This window comes from Aegilops tauschii, chromosome 7, assembly GCF_002575655.3.
Source record: "Aegilops tauschii subsp. strangulata cultivar AL8/78 chromosome 7, Aet v6.0, whole genome shotgun sequence".
NCBI lineage: Eukaryota > Viridiplantae > Streptophyta > Magnoliopsida > Poales > Poaceae > Aegilops > Aegilops tauschii.
The window spans coordinates 48,274,053-48,293,419 of record NC_053041.3 but is presented as its reverse complement, the minus strand read 5'-3'; the positions used below and the strand labels follow the sequence as shown (position 1 = coordinate 48,293,419).

The following is a 19,367-nucleotide window of genomic DNA, read 5'->3' as shown; positions in this document are numbered from 1 at the left end:
CGCCATGGCCTCCTCCCCCTCCGATATCGCCTTCCAGGCCGCTATCAACGGCAACCTCCGCCTCCTCAAGAGTAAGCGCCTCTCTCTCTCTCTCTCTCTCTCTCTCTCTCTCTCTCTCTCTCTCTCTCTCTCTCTCTCTCCGAACACTCGCGCGGCTCGTTGTTGTGCAGTACGGAAGGATTCGGGCTGGCTGGCTGCCTGCAAATCCGTGATCCTCCGGGAAATTGGAGCGAGCTTCGATTTGTATGATTTTAGATGGAAACCCCCAAGAAATTTGCAGGGAGAAACCCCAATTTCGGCAGGGCGTGCCCTAGTTCACACCGATTTGGAGTCCCATCCGAGCAATTTCCATCTGCATTTCGCCCCTTGGGCTCGTGCGGATGATTCTCCTGTCTGACTGTTCCTGTTTTTCTTAGAAATGGCGACGAAGGTGGACCTGCGGGGAGCCAAGGACGCGAAAGGCGCCACCGTGCTCCACTTCGCCGGCGTGCAAGGGCAGCCTGGAGATCTGCAAGTTCCTGGCGGAGGAGTCCGGGCTCGATGTCGATTCAGCGTCGAAAACAGGTGCGCCTGCTGGCACCCACCTGCTTGAAATTCAGCCCTCACGCGTCCTTGTCAGGGAAAGTTTTGTTCTGTTTTAGTTTAGCACGAGATGCTCTGTTCCCCTTGTAAGGTGAGACGCCGATGGTCTACGCCGCGCTCGTGGGGAAAGTCCAGGTTATGAGGTACCTCCTCGACCGCGGCGCCGACCCGGCCGTCCACGACGATAACGGCTCGACGCCGCTGCACTATGCGGCAGAGGAAGGTGCGTGTTTCTTCCTATCTGGTTCCCTGGAACTGAAGGAATGGCATCACTTGAATAAAGATACTGTCTATGTATACTCTGTAGTGTAGAGGCCTTAGTTCTGATCTATTTGGGTTTGCGCTACGTTTGTTGTGTCTCCAGGGCACTGCGAGGCTGTAAGGCTGTTGCTGTCCAAAGGAGTCCCCGTGGATCCTGTTGATCACCGGGGCGCGCCGTTACACTTGGCGGTTCAAAGGACCGTGTCGAGGTTGTGAAGCTTCTGCTGGAGCATGGTGCTGATGTAAGTTTGTCTATTCCATTCTCAGTTAGTTCAATGAATATTACAAATTTCTCGCAAAAAAGAAAAAGAATGAATGAATACTACAAATTGGAAGGCAAATGCGATAAACTGTGTCTGCTTGATGATGTAATGGTTTATTCTTGGAGGCACGCCTTCATGCTCTGTAGGCTATATTAGTCGTTGAAGGCAAGAAGAGATCGAACACAACGATCGTATTGCCATCGGGCAGCTTATGTAGAGTTACAGAGAGGCACGAACCCACGATGGTGATCGTGGGCTGGCCGAGTGCGGGGCATGGGATCGTGAGTGCTACAAGGAAAACTGCACACACGTCCTACTAGCTATACATGTATTCTACACTGTATTCTAACAACCCCCCCCCCCCCCCCCCCCCCCCCCCCCGCGCAGTCTTGGCGTCGTTGTTGGAGACGCAGACTGGAGCGAAACTCGTTGAAGACATCGGTGGGCAGCCCTTTCGTCATCACATCAGCGAATTGTTGACGCGTTGGAACATGCATGACACGGAACTCGCCGAGGGCCACGCGTTCACGGACGAAGTGGATGTCCAGCTCGATGTGTTTGGTGCGCCGATGATGGACTGGATTGCTGGAGAGGTACACCGTTGATATGTTGTCGCAGTAGATCAAGCTCGCCGTGGTGACCGCGCACCGGAGCTCATCGAGCAGTTGGCGAAGCCAGACACATTCCGCAACGGTGTTGGCGACCGCGCGGTATTCGGCCTCAGCGCTCGAGCGCGAGACGGTGGCCTGACGCTTCGCGGACCAAGAGATGAGAGCATCTCCTAGGAACACGCAGTAGCCCGACGTAGAACGCCGGGTGTCAGGGCAACCTGCCCAGTCGGCGTCGGTGTAGGCACGGAGCTCCAGTGTCGAGGAAGCGCGAAGATGCAGTCCGGGGTGCGTGGAACCGTGGACGTACCGGAGAGCTCGTTTGAGAAGAGCACGGTGACACTCCCGCGGATCATGCATGTGGAGGCAGATTTGCTGGACGGCGTACGCGAGCTCGGGCCGCGTGATCGTCAAGTATTGCAGAGCGCCGGCCAGACTGCGGTAGGCAGTGGCATCGGAGACGCGCGGCCCATCGGCCGCGGGCAGCTTGGCCTTGGTGTCGACGGGCGTTGGTGCAGGCTTGTAGTTGTCCATGCCCGCGCGCTCGAGGATGTCCTCAGCGTACTGGGCCTGAGAGAGGAAGAAACCGCGGGACGTACGAGTCACTTGAATGCCGAGGAAGAAATGGAGCGGGCCCAAGTCCTTCATAGCAAACTCGCTGGTGAGGCTGGCGATGATGCGACGGAGAAGTGCGTCGGTGGAGGCAGTGAGGATGATATCATCCACGTAGAGCAGCAGGTAGGCAGCATCCACACCGCGCGTGAATGTGAAGAGGGAGGTGTCCGAGCGCGTCGCAGCGAAGCCGATGGTGGTGATGAAGGTGGCGAACCGAAGAAACGACGCGCGCGGCGCTTGCTTGAGCCCGTGGAGGGACTTAGCGAGGCGGCAGACATGATCGGTCTTGGCGGCATCCACGAAACCGGCAGGTTGCAAGCAGAACACTTCCTCCTGAAGCGTACCGTGGAGGAACGCGTTCTTCACATCCAGTTGATGAACTGGCCAGGAGCGTGAAGCAGCAAGGGTGAGCACAGTGCGGATCGTGGCAGGCTTCACAACAGGCGAGAAGGTTTCGCCGTAGTCAACGCGGGCACGCTGGTTGAAGCCGTGGACGACCCATCGGGCTTTGTAGCGTTCGAGGGAGCCATCTGGACGCAGCTTGTGGCGAAATACCCATTTGCCGGTGATCACGTTGGCGCGCGGTGGTCGGGGAACGAGCTCCCAGGTGTTGTTGCTGACGACGCGGCGAATTCCTCCCGCATGGCCGCGACCCAGTTGGGATCGCGAAGAGCGTCGCGGACGGAGCGCGGAAGAGGAGAGACGCCCGGAGGTAGAGCAACGGTGGCGGTACAGACGTAGTCGTTGGCGTAGCGCTGGTTGGGGCAGTGCACGCCGGCGCGCGCGCGTGTGATCATCCGTGCAGGGGCTGGGGGCGGCGAGGGCGATGTCGAGGAAGACGACGCAGAGCCGTGCGATGAGGATCCAGCCGTCCCGCTTGAACGCCCTGCGAAGGGGGCGGGCGAAGAAGAACCGTGCGATGATGATCCGACCGCCCCACTTGAATCCAGTGAGTGCGCGCCAAGTGGGGCGAAGGCGGGCCGTCCGCAGCAGATCCAACGGCGGACGTTGAATCTGCAGCGTGAGAGCCAGCGCGCCACGGTGATGAAGCAGCCGGCACCGGGCGAGGATCCAGCGCCACAGTAGGGACCTGAACAGGAGCAGGCACGTAGAATGGCGAAGCCGGAGCATCACCGTTAGTGCAAGGAGGGGCGGCGGCAGGGAGACGTGTGGCAGCAAAGGGGAACACGCGCTCATCGAAACGCACATGGCGCGAGGTAAGAACACGGCGAGTGGCCGGATCATAGCACCTGTAGCCACGGTGATCATGCGGGTACCCGAGGAAAACGCAAGCGACAGAGCGATGCGCCAGTTTATGCGGGGATGTCGACGTGATGTTGGGGTAACAGAGGCATCCGAACACACGAAGAGTGGAGTAATCTGGTGGGCTGCCGAGCAGGAGCTCATGAGGCGTGCGAGAAGAAGTGGTGGAGCAGGGTTTGTAGTTGAGGAGGAGAGTCGCCGTGGCGAGCGCTTCCGCCCAAAAATGAGCAGGCATGGCAGCATGAAACAAGAGTGAGCAGGTGCTGTCATTTAGGGTGCGCAAGATACGCTCAGCTTTGCCATTCTGCTGGCTTGTGTAAGGGCAGGAGAGGCGCAGTACAGAGCCATGTTTGGCGAGGAGAGCGCGCATGGCGTGATTGTCGAACTCACGTCCGTTGTCTGTTTGAAAAGCAAGGATTGGGCGCTCGAACTGTGTTTGGACATAGACATAGAAATCAGTAAGAACAGCAAATACATCTGACTTGTTGCGAACTGGAAACGTCCATACATAGTGAGTACAACTGTCTGAGTACAACGAGGTAATACTGAAAACCCAAGACACTAACAACTGGAGAGGTCCAAACATCTAAATGCAGTAACTGGAACGGAAAATAGCTATGGTTGGTGGATGCAGAGAAAGGAAGGCGGACATGCTTGGCGAGACGACAGGCGTGGTAGGTGTGCGTAGCCGACGGTGTGCAGGTAAAGGAGAGCTGGGGCAGTGCCTGACGAAGGACGGCCTCTCCAGGATGACCCAGCCGCTGGTGCCACAGCTCCACAGAAGCAACACCAGCGAATGGACGAGGAGAGGCAGCAGCGCAGGGAGTGACAGCGTACAGGTCTCCATCAGAGTTACATCGCCGGATCACCTGGCGGGTGCGAAGGTCCTTGACAGAGAAACCGAACATGTCAAATTCAACTGAGATAGGATTTTCACGGGTGAGTTGTCGAACAGATAAAAGATTTTTGATGAGGGAGGGGGAAAGTAGAACATTACGCAGCACAAGGGGGGAATTAGTGGTGATGAGAGAGCCCTGCCCAACGTGAGTGATGGGAAGATGGGCACCATCACCGATCACAATGTGGTTGGGAGAGTTGTGAGCACGGAGGGAAGAGAGAGTACCCGGGTTTGCAGTCATGTGTGCTGTGGCACCTGAATCCAGGTACCAGTCCAATGTGCTCGCAGGAGACGGGGAGGGCGCCGACGCAGCCTGAAGAGCAGCGTGCAGGGGCCCCATGTCCCAGGGCTGCGGTTGTGGCGGCGGAGGCGCAGTGCTGGAGCTGGCCCCGGGCGAGCCGTAGATGAAGCCGGGGGGCGGGCCGTAGGTGAGACCAGGAGGGGGGCCATAGGCGTCGTAGCCATAGGCAGGCGGGACGGACGCGGACGCCTCGGCGAAGTAGGCCTGTTGATGAGGCGGGCCGGGGCGGGGCCCGAGGACGCCGGCGCCGGGAGCGCGCCACGGCATGGGCCATGCTTGCACCATCCCTGTCCAGGAATTGGCGTCGGGCGCGTGCCCTGGGAGCGTTGGAGCGCCAGAGGCCGCAGGCGGCGGCGCTGACGAAGACGACGCGCCGGGCCTGCCGCGCCCACGGCGGCGACCACGCCCGCGTCCGCGCCCTCCACCGGAGTCGGCAGCAGGCGGCAGGGGAGCGGGAGCTGGTGGTGCTGGAGCAGCTGAAGACCGGGCCGCAACGAGAGCGTGCGCGGACTGGATCCGGGTCGCCTGTTCGGCGCGGTGCTCCTCGAGGAGAAGGAAGGAACGAGCCTGCAGGAACGTGGGCAGGGGCACACGCGAGGTGAGGTGGGGAATCGCACCGTGGAACTGACGGTTCAGGCCGCGGATCATGTTGAAGAGTTGCTGCCTGTCGCCGACGGGCTGCCCCAGTTCGCGGAGCTGATCAGCGAACGTCTTCAGGCGGGTGCAGTACTGCATGATCGTCTGATCCCCCTGGACGGTGGCGTGGTACTCGGCGTCGAGGTACACCGCGCGCGAGAGTTGGTTGTCGCGGAAGATGCCATCGATAGCCGACCAGAGAACGGCAGCGGTGTCATCAGGCTGCATGACGGCGGCGAGAAGCTCCGGCGAGATCGTGGCATAGAGCCAGTGGACCACGCAGTGATCGATCATAACCCACTCAGGGTCACGGCGGGCCGGTGCAGCGGGAGCGATGATGTGGTCGCGAATGCCGAACATGCCGACAACGGTGTGAAAGAAACGGCACCACTGAGCGTAGTTGCCGCCGTGGAGATCAAGAACGACGGGGATGTGATGGCGTATGCCGATGGTTTGGAGGACGGAGGAGGGAAAGGCGCGTGGTGGCGGCGGTGGAACCGCAACGCTAGGGCTCGCGGCCTCAGGGTGGAAGATCGCGTCCTGGAGAACACCTCCGGCGGCGTGATCGCCGTCAGCAGAGGAGTCGGGGGAGGAGACCGGGTTGGTGTCCATGGCAGCGGAAGGGTGGGAGGGATGGGTCGCGAAAGGATTGAGATCCTCTGCTCTGATACCATGAAGGCAAGAAGAGATCGAACACAATGATCGTATTGCCATCGGGCAGCTTATGTAGAGTTATAGAGAGGCACGAACCCACGATGGTGATCGTGGGCTGGCCGAGTGCGGGGCATGGGATCGTGAGTGCTACAAGGAAAACTGCACACACGTCCTACTAGCTATACATGTATTCTACACTGTATTCTAACAGTCATGATCAAAATAACGCTTCTCAAAATTGTGATTCGTTTCCCTTTTCAGCCAAACAAATTGGTCAATCATATCCTTACACCACTCCTGATGTCTGTCATTAGGAAGTCCTTGAAGTGCATGAAGCTACTGATTGAGGTCCAGTAATTTACTGACTTGATCGATTTTATTGTGTTTGACTATGTCCTGATTTTTATTCCTTTACGATAACTAGCTGGTGTCCTGAGTTTGTAGAGTTACTTGTTTTTTCTGGTTAAACGTGTCATGAGTACTTCTACAACCTCTGTATCTAAAGCTATTTTACTTCTATCCATAGGCGGGTGCTGATCTGAATGCTCGTGGTAACTCTGGACCAACTCCTTTAACACAAGCAGTTGATGACGGTTTCACCGACTTTGTCAAGTTGCTCCTAGAGGCTGGAGCCGACCCTAACATTCCTAGCGAGGTAAGATACCTCTGTCTTAATCTCTCTGTTAACTATCTTTTATGCTTTGAGATTTGCAATCTTGGCCCCTTTCTCCCGAGATACAAGTGCATCGTAAAGATTGTTCATGTTCAACTAAATGCTGTACAGTAGGTGAGTTTGGGTTTGCTCCAGAATTTACAATGCACTGACATAGGAAGACATCCCAATATTGCAGCTCTAGTGCTAACTAGTACAACAGGTCTTAGATATCTCATCTCAGAATCATGATACTAGAAGGTCACCGGAATTCAGTATCATTTTTAGTGTCCCTCTCAGTACCAGAGGCGGTACTGTGTAGTTTTTTTTTTGAAAAGGAGGATAACTCCTTGCCTCTGCATCGATTGATGCATGCAACCACTTTTAAAATGGGCAACGATTTGAATTTTTCTACCTTTAAGAGGGAGTACTGTGTCTAGCTTTCCTTGAAATTGTGTTTAGTTCATATAACAGTGTTTAAAACTGTTACTCCGAGTGGGATGAATTCAGGAATATCTCATTTTCTCACAAAGCTTTTTTTTTAATCTTATCTCTCCGTTTACTATCTTGGATGCTTTTCGATTTGCAATCTTGGCCCCTTTCTCATTGCATCTGACACAGGGTGAATCTAACTAAGGTCTCCTGAGATAACACAGAACGTTGTATGTATGTTTCATGTTCAACTAAATTATGTATAGTAGGTTTGTATTAAAGTACATCTGTTTGGGTTTGCTTTAGAGTTCAGACTGCACTGACTTAGGAAGACACCCCAAGATTGCAGCTATTGTGCTAAGTGGCACAATAGGTCTTGCATATCTCATCTCAGCATCATGATACTAGTTGGTCACTGTAATTCCATTTTATTTCTTAGTGTTCCTCTGAGAGTTCATGTACTACGGTTCAAGATGGAGTACTATGTCTAGCTTTCTTATAAACTTTGTTCTGTTCATTTAAGAGTGTCTAAATCTGTTACAGTCAGTGCGATGAATCCAGAATGTCTCATTTTTTCTTGCAAAGTTTTTTGTCGAAAGAAATCTAATGGCATTGATGGCTTTGTCATTTTCATGCTGGATTATATGGAAACTTACGTTGTTTTGTATGAACATTACAAATTTTTCCCAAAAACAGAATAATGAATATTACAAATTGGAAGGCAAATGCGATAAACTGTGTCTGCTTGATGATGTAGTGGTTTATTCTTGGTGGTGCGCCTGCATACTTTGTAAGCTACTCCCTCCGTCCCTTAATATAAGAACGTTTTTGCACTACACTAGTGTCAAAAACGTTCTTATATTATGGGACGGAGGGAGTATATTATTTGTGATCAAAATAAAATAACGCTTCTCAAAATTGTGATTCGTTTCCCTTTTCAGCCAAACAAATTGGTGGATCCTATCCTTACACCACTCCTGATGTCTGTCATTAGGAAGTCCTTGAAGTGCATGAAGCTACTGATTGAGGTCCAGTAATTTACTGCCTTGATCTATTTTGTTATGTTTTTTATGTTTGACTATGTCCTGATTTTTATTCTTTTACGGTAACTAGCTGGTGTCCTGAGTTTGTAGAGTAACTTGTTTTTGTGGTTAAACGTGTCATGAGTACTTCTACAAGCTCTGCATCTAAAGCTATTTTACTTTTATCCATAGGCGGGTGCTGATCTGAATGCTCGTGGTAACTCTGGACCAACTCCCTTAACACAAGCAGTTGATGACGGTTCCACCGACTTTGTCAAGTTGCTCCTAGAGGCTGGAGCCGACCCTAACATTCCTAGCGAGGTAAGTATACCTCTGTCTTAATCTCTCTGTTAACTATTCCCTCCGTCCGGAAATACTTGTCGGAGGAATGGATGTATCTAGACGTACTTTAGTTCTAGATACATCCATTTTTATGCATTTCTCCGACAAGTATTTCCGGACGGAGGGAGTATCTTTTATGCTCTGAGATTTGCAATCTTGGCCCCTTTCTCCTGAGATAGAAGTGCATTGTAAAGATTGTTCATGTTCAACTGAATGGTGTACAGTAGGTTTGTATTCGAGTGCATCAGTTTATTGGGTCTGCTCTAGAATTTACACTGCACTGACTTAGGAAGACATCCCAATATTGCAGCTCTAGTGCTAAGTAGTACAACAGGTCTTACATATCTCATCTCAGAATCATGATACTAGACGGTCACCGGAATTCAATATCATTAGTGCCCTCTCAGTACGAGTGGCGGTACTGTGTCTAGTTTTTTTCGTAAAGGAGGATAACCCCTTGCTTCTGCATCGATTGATGCATGCAACCACTTTTAAAATGGGCAACGATTTGAATTTTTCTACCTTTAAGAGGGAGTACTGTGTCTAGCTTTCCTTCAAATTGTGTTTCGTTCATTTTACAGTGTTTAAAACTGTTACTGCCAGTTGGATGAATTCAGGAATATCTCATGTTCTCACAAAGCTTTTTATTACCTTATCTCCCCGCTTACTATCTTGGATGCTTTTCGATTTGCAATGTTGGTCCCGTTCTCGTTCCATCTGACACAGGGTGGAATCTAACTAAGGTCTCCTGAGATAACACAGTACGTTTTATGTATGTTTCATGTTCAACTAAATTATGTATAGTAGGTTTGTATTCAAGTACATCTGTTTGGGTTTGCTTCATAGTTCAGACTGCACTGACTAGGAAGACACCCCAAGATTGCAGCTCTAGTGCTAAGTGGTACAATAGGTCTTGCATATCTCATCTCTGCATCATGATACTAGTTGGTCACTGTAATTCCATATTATTGTTTGGTGTTCCTCTGAGAGTCCATGTACTATGGTTCAAGAGGGAGTACTATGTCTAGCATTCTTATAAATTATGTTATGTTCATTTAACAATGTCTAAATTTGTTACAGTCAGTGCGATGAATTCAAATGTCTCATTTTCTTGCGAAGTTTTTTGTCGAAAGAAAATCTAATGGCATTGATGGCTTTGTTATTTCCGTGCTGGATTATATGGAATCTTTTGTTGTTTTGTATGACATAGCATGGTGCAATTCCAGTCGAGCAAGCAGCAGTTCATGGCCGACGTGACCTTGTTGAAGTTCTATTTTCTAGGACAAAACCAATTCCATCTCTGCCAGATTGGAGCGTTGATGGGATAATTAGAACCGCAAAGTCTCCGCATATCAATCGTCTTGAGGCATGTACATAAATTTTTTTATCACTTCATTTCAGGTTATACTCATGAAGCTCAATGCCTGATTGCTTCGTATTATCTACTTAGAACACAATAATTCGTTGTGCTCTTGTAGATAGCTTGCGCTGCGTTTGCCTTAACAAATCCAAAAGTTCATCATGCAGTACGCATACTCATGGACTCTGTTTACATGCATGGATCTCGTTGGTCCTTCAATTGTTTTCACTTCGATGTCCTTAGAAGAAATGGGGCAGTTCTTATGCATGATAACTTATGTGAAACTGTTGTCACCCTATTCTATCTGCAAGCCAGTGCATTCTTCATAAAATCTTAGTGCGTGCACTCTTTATGTATTTTATGATGGGAGATGTTATTCTTATACCTAAATAGAGTTTGTATTCAAATTTGCGTTGACTTCTCATTCACTAGGAAAGTTTCTGACAGACTTCAACCATGATGGTTGTATACTTGTATGTGTTCTGCCCCCAGCCAAGTTTGCAAAGCTAACAAGATTATGGTTGAAGGAATTTGGACCAAGCAGCATTATTTTAATTTTCGAACTTTAAATTGTTACTGTGCTGTCCAACTGTCGTTCGGTATGCCTGTAACTGAACATGCTATTGTGTTCAGGCCTCAGTTTCTGTGGAAGAAAAAATTGCTTTTTGGAAGTCACAAGGAAAGGAAGCATTTGCAAAGGAGGACTACCTTACAGCAATGTCCTTCTATGGCAAGGTAAGTGCATGAGCCTATCTACTAGTACTTATTTGGAACAACGAACTATCACAAAGATCGCTCAACAAATAGTTCCAGAATATCAGGCTCAAGATTGAAAATGTGGTGTTTTAGTTTTCTCTGTAGCTGAACCTAATATCCTGTGTGACACCAGATGATGAAATAGCGGCGCTTGGAGTGTTTTTCTCTTGTACACCGACACTTAAGAGTGTTGCACTTCATCTTGAGATGCCCTTTCTTTTCTTAGGTCAGACAACAACTTATATCCGTGGTTTTGTTACTTCGGGTCAGACACTAATGATGCAGAGGACGGGGACTAAGCCTCTGTTTTGAGAAAAATAAAAATAAAATAAACTGATGAAAAGGCAACGATATGCTCCATAAAGTCTGTTAGTAGATCCATTCACCAACCTGTTGAGCTATACTGAGCGCATACTTGCTCATTGTAAACGCAGGTACTTGACACAGATCCATCTGATGCCACCATGTATGCCAACCAGAGCCTCTGCTGGCTGCGTATGAGACATGGGAAGCTAGCTCTGGAAGACGCGCTCAAGTGCAGGATGATGCGGCCCCGTTGGTCCAAGGCCTGGTATCGTGAAGGCGCAGTCCTCAGCTTCATGAAGGTACAGCTGCTTGTATCGATTCTACCCTCGCAGTCGAACTCATCCTCTCCGCTTGTATATACCTCCCTCTGGTGTTACTGATACTAGATGACCCGGTGCGCCAAATGGCACAGAGACCCATTTGAAACCATGTCCGCGTTGAAAATATTTGCCTTTTTTTAGTAACTTTATGTTTGATCAAGGATAGAGACCATGTCAAACCAGAAGTGTTTTGAATGTGTATTTGGACAATGTGCCATTTGGCTCTATGTTTACCCAAGTAAGGTGCATGGTCCAAATTTAAGCATCAAGGATAATGATTCTAAACCTTTTATAACAGAAATCTTTACATTTGTTAGTAACTTCGAGTTTTAGAAAGCACTGAGGGTAATAATTCTAAACCTTTCATATGAAAAATTAAGGAATACCCATGGCGCAAAAAGTGAGAGCGAACCGAGTATTCAAACAATGCATATGAGATTGATTTAGAACTAACTTAATAGATGTTTATGTTCCATTACATGGCACTTGGTAGCTTAAAAGAAGATATTCATATCACTTGATAATGGCATACATTGGCTTTATAAAAGTAAGCTATATTAGCAAAGGCCAGAGATGCATTGTCTTGCTTGCAGCAAGGACCAAGACGCGAGAAGGTGGTGGTATTAAGTTGAGTCATCGTTACATATCCCAGCAGTATTGAACATAATTTCATCGTCTAAGCAGGCATGCCTATGGTCAGTGGCGGCGCCAGGATTCAGCCACGCCCCCGGCCGACCTAGGAAGCACTGCAACACTGTAGCTACAGTGTTCTCTACAGTATACGAAGGGAATCAGCCTCATGCCCCAGGCATCCGCTCGGGCTGCCTGGGGCCTGTCTCCGCCGCAGCCTACGGTCGCACATAGTGGTTGTAGCCATCATCCATGTCTCAAGCATAACCCTCAATGCAGCTTGAATCTGAGTCTGGATCATATGCCTTTCTTCTGCAATGAGAGACATGCCACGCTAGTCATGCTCTGAAGCGCAACCACAACATCATGAATTTCCATAAGAGTCTATTTGAGATTACAGATAGTGCTTGAAGCAATAGGGTCCAAGGTAGCTCGATCATGGATTTTGTTTGATGTAACACGCATTTCGTCTGATAGTGTGACGCATCCGTTTAATCTTAAGGGGACAGCATCAAATTTTATCTGCTAACCAAAGTATAACAGGTAAAACAAAGTACAACAGGCAAAGCTTGAATTAAACTATTATAAAAAAAATACACAAACCTATCTAGCATAAATAATTTGGCTCGGTGTATCCATGTCTGCTCACAAGCTATTTACCTATTTTCCCATCAGACAATTAAAAAAGAATACTTGTATTGCAGTGAGTTTTTTAGTTTGCATCAGTCACATCACAGATTACCAGTACCGCTCTATATTCCACATATTGCAGCAATAACTTGTAAGACATGTGAGAAATAGGAGCACTGAAGTACACCCATCTAAATAATAGATCACCATCACTACAATTCAAATCCAGTAAATTTAGCACCAAATATAATTTGATTTGTACAAGATGCAACCTGAAAAACCCAAGCTCATATTTACGACCAAATTAAGTAAATGCTCAGTTTATTCCCGCTGTGTGTCATTTAATAGCTTATTACCACTCTCCCATCATGTTATAATAATTAGGCTATTTTGGAAACACTGAGAAGATATTCAATCGAATGGTTCAGTGTCATATATCATTACACTTAGGAGTGAAATGCCTAAATTATATGCTTGAGAGATTATCTTAAGTTTCACGACATTTACCTAATATTTACAAAGCTCATCAGAATGGATTCATCTGCAAGGAACAAGCGACCCATTAAGTTCACGGCTAGCACGCATCACTTTCTCCTGTCATTTGTTAAATTAATTAAAATTTCAACTTGCAGGCACAATCATAAGATAAATGTCAGATAAATTCTTCTAAACTGGATATACATTAAGTCAGCATAATAGAAACTGTTCTTGGCAACTGACTTGCTTCCACCATGTGACATTGTAGTCTCGATCCTACTATCTACATCCCATTGGAACAACTGCAAGAGAAGGAAAAAACCATTAAAAAAGTTATAACCAGAACCAAGTGAGAATAGTAAGTACAGTCCAGTTTAATCATGCTAGGGTGTGGACCTTCTAAAGCTTCGAGTGGCGTTGCACACCCAAGTCTTTTTATGAGCATGCTATCAGCTTTCATGAGCATGTTATCAGCTTTCATGAGCATGCAATATTTGGGAGTTCGTATCTGTATATTGTTGCCTCCTGATGGAGGTGTTTCATTAGTAGTCTAATGTTGACCTTACTGCCAAAGTGCACTTTGCACTATCAGGCGTTTTCTTTCTTTCCTCTGCTTCCTTAGAGGCCTTTATAAATTCTTGTTGAAATCTTAATACAGAAGCAAAACTGCTACTTTTAGTCAGAAAAAATAAAACAGAAGAACAAAATTAATATTTTCCAATTCTAAACATGTTGTGTGAGCAATTTACCAATCTACTATGGATTGCATCGGTGATGTTCCTGTAGTCGAGATCCACCAACTGACCACAGACACAGGTCATCTGATCAGACGCCTTGCCATTCCGCCACCTATTCTAGAGAAAAAACATTAATTGATATTCAACCAATGAACATGAATATTTTACCTACATGCAGTTGTATGATAGCTGAAGATAGTATACACCGATATATTAAATACAATCAGAAAGAATTTAATCATGTTTAACATAAAAATTGGTAGTACATAAGTCAGAGCATGAAACATGAGATTTAATTACGGTCATATGTGGTGAAGTTGTAGCCATTTATTCAGCTAAAAAGTATGTGTTGTGTAGGAGTGAAGATCCAACTTCAGTTATAGGATCTTCATTTTAATGTCACTTTGAGCGAACAAAAAATTAAAACTGCACATGGAAAAGAAAACCAAATCAAGAACAACATGTGCGCTTTTTTATGAGCAAAACAGGTGCAAGATAGGGTACCTGTCATTGCACACTTGTACTTGCACGCACCTCATATCCATCTCTTCCAACTGAACATTATCTGGCTTGTGAGAAGAAGAAAAAGGCCACTGTAGGAATTAATGGCACCTGTTTAGTGACATAATAAAAGGGAAGTAAGTTGTGGTCCACATGTGTAGCAGCCAAGTAAGCTGCTTACCAGAACTGAACAAAACTGAATGTTCTATGAACCAATCGCAGGTATACTTTGCCAGAAAAATATGTGTGCAAATCATTCAGATGAGCTGGAAGATAAATTGAAGAAAATACAAAAAGGAAATCATAATAATATCGCTGCAAGCAAGACTAATTGAAGTTCCAATCGATATAATTTTATACATATATTGCCTTGCCAGTCCAATTCAAATACTGCGAACAAACGAAGGACCCATCAAGTCCGTTCATGTACTAAGGATCCATCAAGGTCAAAATAATATATTGCTTGATGGAATTTCATGCATTTGATCTCAAAACACAAAGAATCGATTATTTATGTAGCTAACAGCAGGATAATCAGATCCCCAAGGACGCCACTAAAATTACGTCAACTCTAGTTTTAAGAATTTCAAATCTTTGAATTGAAGACAAAAAATCGGCATCCCATACTAACCTTAGTCCATTCCAGTAGCAACAAATCTGCACTAGAGATCCATAACAAATTAACCATAGAAGTCAAGTTGAGAACATTGTTTTAGGAGTACCACTATCAAACAGGTTGAGGGTCACATGGTAGGAACAGGAATGAACAAGAAGATCATATACCTGCTCATTGTCATTCGAGTCCCCACATATTTTGCCAAAAACAGGACCCACAAAAGAGGGTTCATCTTGTTCTTCCACCAGAGAAGGTCCGCCTTGTTCTTCACTCTTCCTAACATCCTTCCTCGTCTCTTCATCGTCCAATCTGCACCTATTTTGTTCAGAAAAAACATAAATCGAGAAATCAAAATGAGATTATTAAAAGGCAAAATTTGGAGGAAGGAGATGGCAGGGCCAAAGATGTGCAGCCTAACTTGGAGATTAGGGACGATGACCAGCAAGCACCACCGTGACACAAGCGCCCGCTTTAGCTCCGGCATTGCTGTGCCTTCCCACATGCCCGTCCTCCTCACCCTCCCCTACTACATATCCATCACGTAAACCACGCCTCCCCTGCTCTCCCATGGCCGCGACCTGCGATCTCTGCCCGATCTGAAACAACTAGGGGAAGTAAGAAAATACCACAAAGATGAAAATGAACAAAAAAATACATACACGTGTGAAGCTGCTGATAACTGAAGTTGACTATCAATATTCTAGGGAAAATGATGTTGTCAGGTTGCTCTTGCTTTCATTCTATTGATATCCTCTATAGTACCTCGATCACCGAGCAAGTTTGGAAATGATCAATATTGGTTTTTTTTGTGAAACATTCTTTGAGATCCCCACATTCTAATTTCGAATCATTCAAATAATCTCCGACTGATAAAATTGCATATTAAAATCATGCTTTAGATAAACTGATTGCGAAAACATCGCGAGAAATTAAATAATAGGTGCAGCAGTAGCAACCTATCATGCTTCTCCCTATCTGTTAGCAGATCCAACCACCACAAGGCCCAATCAAAAGCCCCACCTCACTTGCAAATTACAATCCATTTCCTACATCAAATTAGAGAAATAAACTGGAATCCGGACCACCAACTATAACAATCAGGGATATAAATATTCTTCACTTATGTGAAATAGGAATTTCTTGTTGCTCCTCTTGCAAGCCAGAATAAAGCACCACATTCATTTAATAAATCTTCATGTATGGAAAATTAGAGAATGCGCAGGGTCTCTAAGGGTCATCTATTAGCACAGCCACAAAAGTGTAATTATTCATAGAATATTAGTACAATTATGTGGCAAATGTTCTCTTAACCAAATACTTTAGATTTCACAAATTTAAAGCTGCAAGGAAAGGAATGGCTGGATGAAATCGCAATAGGAAAGGAAGTATGAGTCATTCATATACATGGAAGAAAGGCAAACTGGAAGACCACAAACACAATACGTGTCGCTCCATTAGAACTAACCTCTGAATCAAATCTTTTGCATCAGTACATGTGTAAACCTTATTACTGAAAGAAGGGCCATACCTGTCAAAGCTTCTCCAATGGCAATGTCTGACACAAAATTCCTCTTTGTGGGATGCAGCTGATAGGTGTGATATACACAAATTTCCTCCCCTTCCAACGAAAGACAATGCTAAGATGGGGAGAGATCGCAACACCAAGAAATTCTGCAAATAAAGAAAGAGTAGTCATGAATAGAGCATCCATGTGAATCAAAACTCTACAATAATCCCCTAAGCCTTCTCATTCTTGCAACCTACGTACACCCAGAGAACGAAAGAGTGCTCATATCATACAGAAAATGCATTTAAGATTATATCTTCAGGCACACACATATCTCCAACCGAAGCAAAGGAAACTCGTACATATGCACATGATATCCCTATAAGGATGTGCCAAAAATATCAAGAATTAATATCAAGCAAGAAAACAAATCATGAGTTCCAAATTTAGTGAGGTGTGACAGGTTGACCTGTAACCCACCAATCGCTGAAAGAAAGCTTACCTGCAAATTAGTTTGTCTCTGCTGCATCAAACAAATGAAAATTGTAACCAACTTCCTTCCTGAAGTAACATCCACCTCCAAACTCTGGAATCAAATCAGAAATCTAGATGGGAGGAATGAAAAAATAGATGTGAATGATCTTCATAGAAACCGAAAGAATTCACAGTTGCAGGATGGAGGAAGAGCTCACCTGGCACTTACGTGATTACGCCCTCCGCTCGCTGTTTACGCGGGTAGGAGGAGGCACCAGAACGGAGGTAGGAGAAGATGCAGCCTGGCACCAGTCTAGCACGCGGTGCCGATGGAGCTCCAGGCCTCGCCCTCCCCTGCTCCTCCAATCCGCCCGATCTGGAACCACGGCGAGCGAAGGCGCCCCATCTGAGAGAGGAGGAAAACAAGAGAGGTGGGATGGACGGAGGCGGCGCGAGGAGCTGCAGCGGCCGGCGCGCACAAAGAAGAGGAGGCAAATCGGGAGGAGAGGAGCGGCCATGGACGCCGCGTTCCTGGACGAGGGCCAACATCTCCTTGCTATCCTCACGCCCCGCGCAATTGCAGCGCCGGTGACCAAGAGAGGCCGCGTGAGGACGAGGGACAGGAACGGTGGAGCCCGACCTCACCAGCACAGGCCGACGCTAGCTGGTGACCCTCTCCCGTATGCTGCCGCACCTCTCTCTCCTCTGCGTCGTCGCCCTTCGCCTACAGGTCATCGTCGCCGTCGGAGTGGAGCATGGGTGGATGGAGCAGGACGGCGGCACAGGAGAGAGAGGAGGAAGAGAAGGAGAGGCAGCGAGGGAGGTCGAGGAGGAGGGTGGGACGCGTGCGGGTGGGGAGGGCGCGGCGGCGGCAGGAGAGGAGGCGGGGGTCGTGGGGGAGACGCGGGTAGGTATCGCTCGCTACAGCTGCTCGCACGCTTCTTCTTTTTTTCTCTCGCTCGCTCGCCCGCTTCTTTTTTTTTCTCTAGCTCGCTTGCTTCTTTGCTCGTGCGGGACGCAACGCTTGCGGCACTGTTCATTGCGGACGTGGAGGCCGTCGTTGCGCCTAGCACCCCAGCGTCCTTTATAAGGTAAATTGTCTCATTGTGCGCAGAACTACGAGGGCGCTGTTGACGCGTTCCGGGTGGCGCTGCAGCTCGACCCCAAGAGTGAAGAGATTAAGGAAGCGCTGAGGTAACGATGGCATTGCTTGCCTTGGGTTATTATTACCATGATCGATTGAATCCGTCATCCGCAGAGGACGACGGACATATCTAAATACCTTATAGCTCGAACTTCGGTTGGAGATGTACTTTCGACGCCTTTTAATCTCTGCGACTTGCTTGCAGGAAGGCCGAGAAGGCTCTGGAGGAGCCGCAGCGCGCGTAAGATTAAGCAACTGCTGATGCCGGGTCGCTTCCGAGGGAAGGAAGATCGGAGAACTCTCTAACTCTCTGCCTTGGTTCTTCTCACATCTCTGCAACGACCCGGCTTGTGTATCCCTGCGCCGGAATTACCGGGTACTGCCTACTGCGTACCCTACTAACAGTGATAGCTACCATTGCTCGTATGTTAGGATGTGTTGCGCTGACGAGGCAGCCGGTTTCAAACTCGTTCTTTGTGACAGCATTATCTTAGGTGGGTGATGTGTTGTGTTGTACATATAGCTTAATAGATAGTGATGCTATGCTATGTGACAGGAGCTTGAACATTTCTCTGCATTTTGTGACAATGATGGTGACCGGCCAGGTGAAAAATGCAATGCTAGTGCTAACAGGCGCTGCATTCTATTCCAACGAGATGTTGAGTTACCGGGCAGTTGCCGGTTAACAAGTACCCCCTCTGTAAAGAAATATAATATCACGCATAGTGATTTAAACACTCTTATATTTCAAACACTCTTATATTTCTTTACAGAGGGAGTAAATGAAAAAACAAACGTCTTGAGTGGCACGGTGAACCAGCAGGGCGCACTATTTGCTCAATCCGCTGTCCCTGCTTACCCTGGTCCAATCATGAAAACATGATTCCCCAATGAAATGTAGAGGTTGGTGATTGTAACATTTTCTTCTTTGATTTTGTTGCAGTTGCGCAACTAAATGTAGTGTGCAACGGTACGATGCAAGCTAAACTATATTAGGATACAATTCAAATTGTTTGATTTGGTTATCTGACGGTACAGGTTGAGCTTACACAGATAATTTCCAGATGGCAATGCCATCGTTAAATACCTTACTAATACGAGGAGTCTCTTTGATTCATAGGAGTCTAAAAATGTAGGAATAGAAAAAAATGCAGGATTCCAATGTCATGCCCACTTCAATCTTACAAGATTACATAAACACCAAAGTTTGTTTGATTCTGTCACAGGAAAAGCAAAGGATTTAGAAAAAAGGCATGAGTGGATGTTTGATTTCCAATGAAATCTAGTGCAAAGGATTCCTTAGAAAAAATTTCTATGGGATTGCATAATCCTACAAATCAAACAACCATCATATAAAAAATCGCTCAATCGGTCTCATTT

General features: G+C 47.1%; 1 long non-coding RNA gene and 1 pseudogene across 3 annotated transcripts; one reads left to right on the top strand and one right to left on the bottom strand.

The window, feature by feature from the left end:
• The first annotated feature begins 4 nt into the window (after positions 1–4).
• LOC109736571 (uncharacterized) lies at positions 5–18,041 on the top strand (annotated as a pseudogene).
• LOC123494666 (uncharacterized) lies at positions 11,690–17,700 on the bottom strand. Of its 3 annotated transcripts, none has more exons than XR_012189288.1 (10): positions 17,062–17,700; positions 16,872–16,955; positions 16,391–16,533; positions 15,281–15,458; positions 14,250–15,177; positions 13,758–13,857; positions 13,252–13,310; positions 13,039–13,125; positions 12,300–12,423; positions 11,690–12,213 (listed from the first exon to the last, which is right to left on the bottom strand). It is a non-coding gene; the product is annotated as an uncharacterized lncRNA (long non-coding RNA). The 3 variants fall into 3 exon arrangements; XR_012189287.1 differs by having other exon boundaries at positions 11,690–12,423; positions 14,250–14,357; positions 15,030–15,177; XR_012189286.1 differs by having other exon boundaries at positions 11,690–12,423.
• Positions 18,042–19,367: the final 1,326 nt, after the last annotated feature.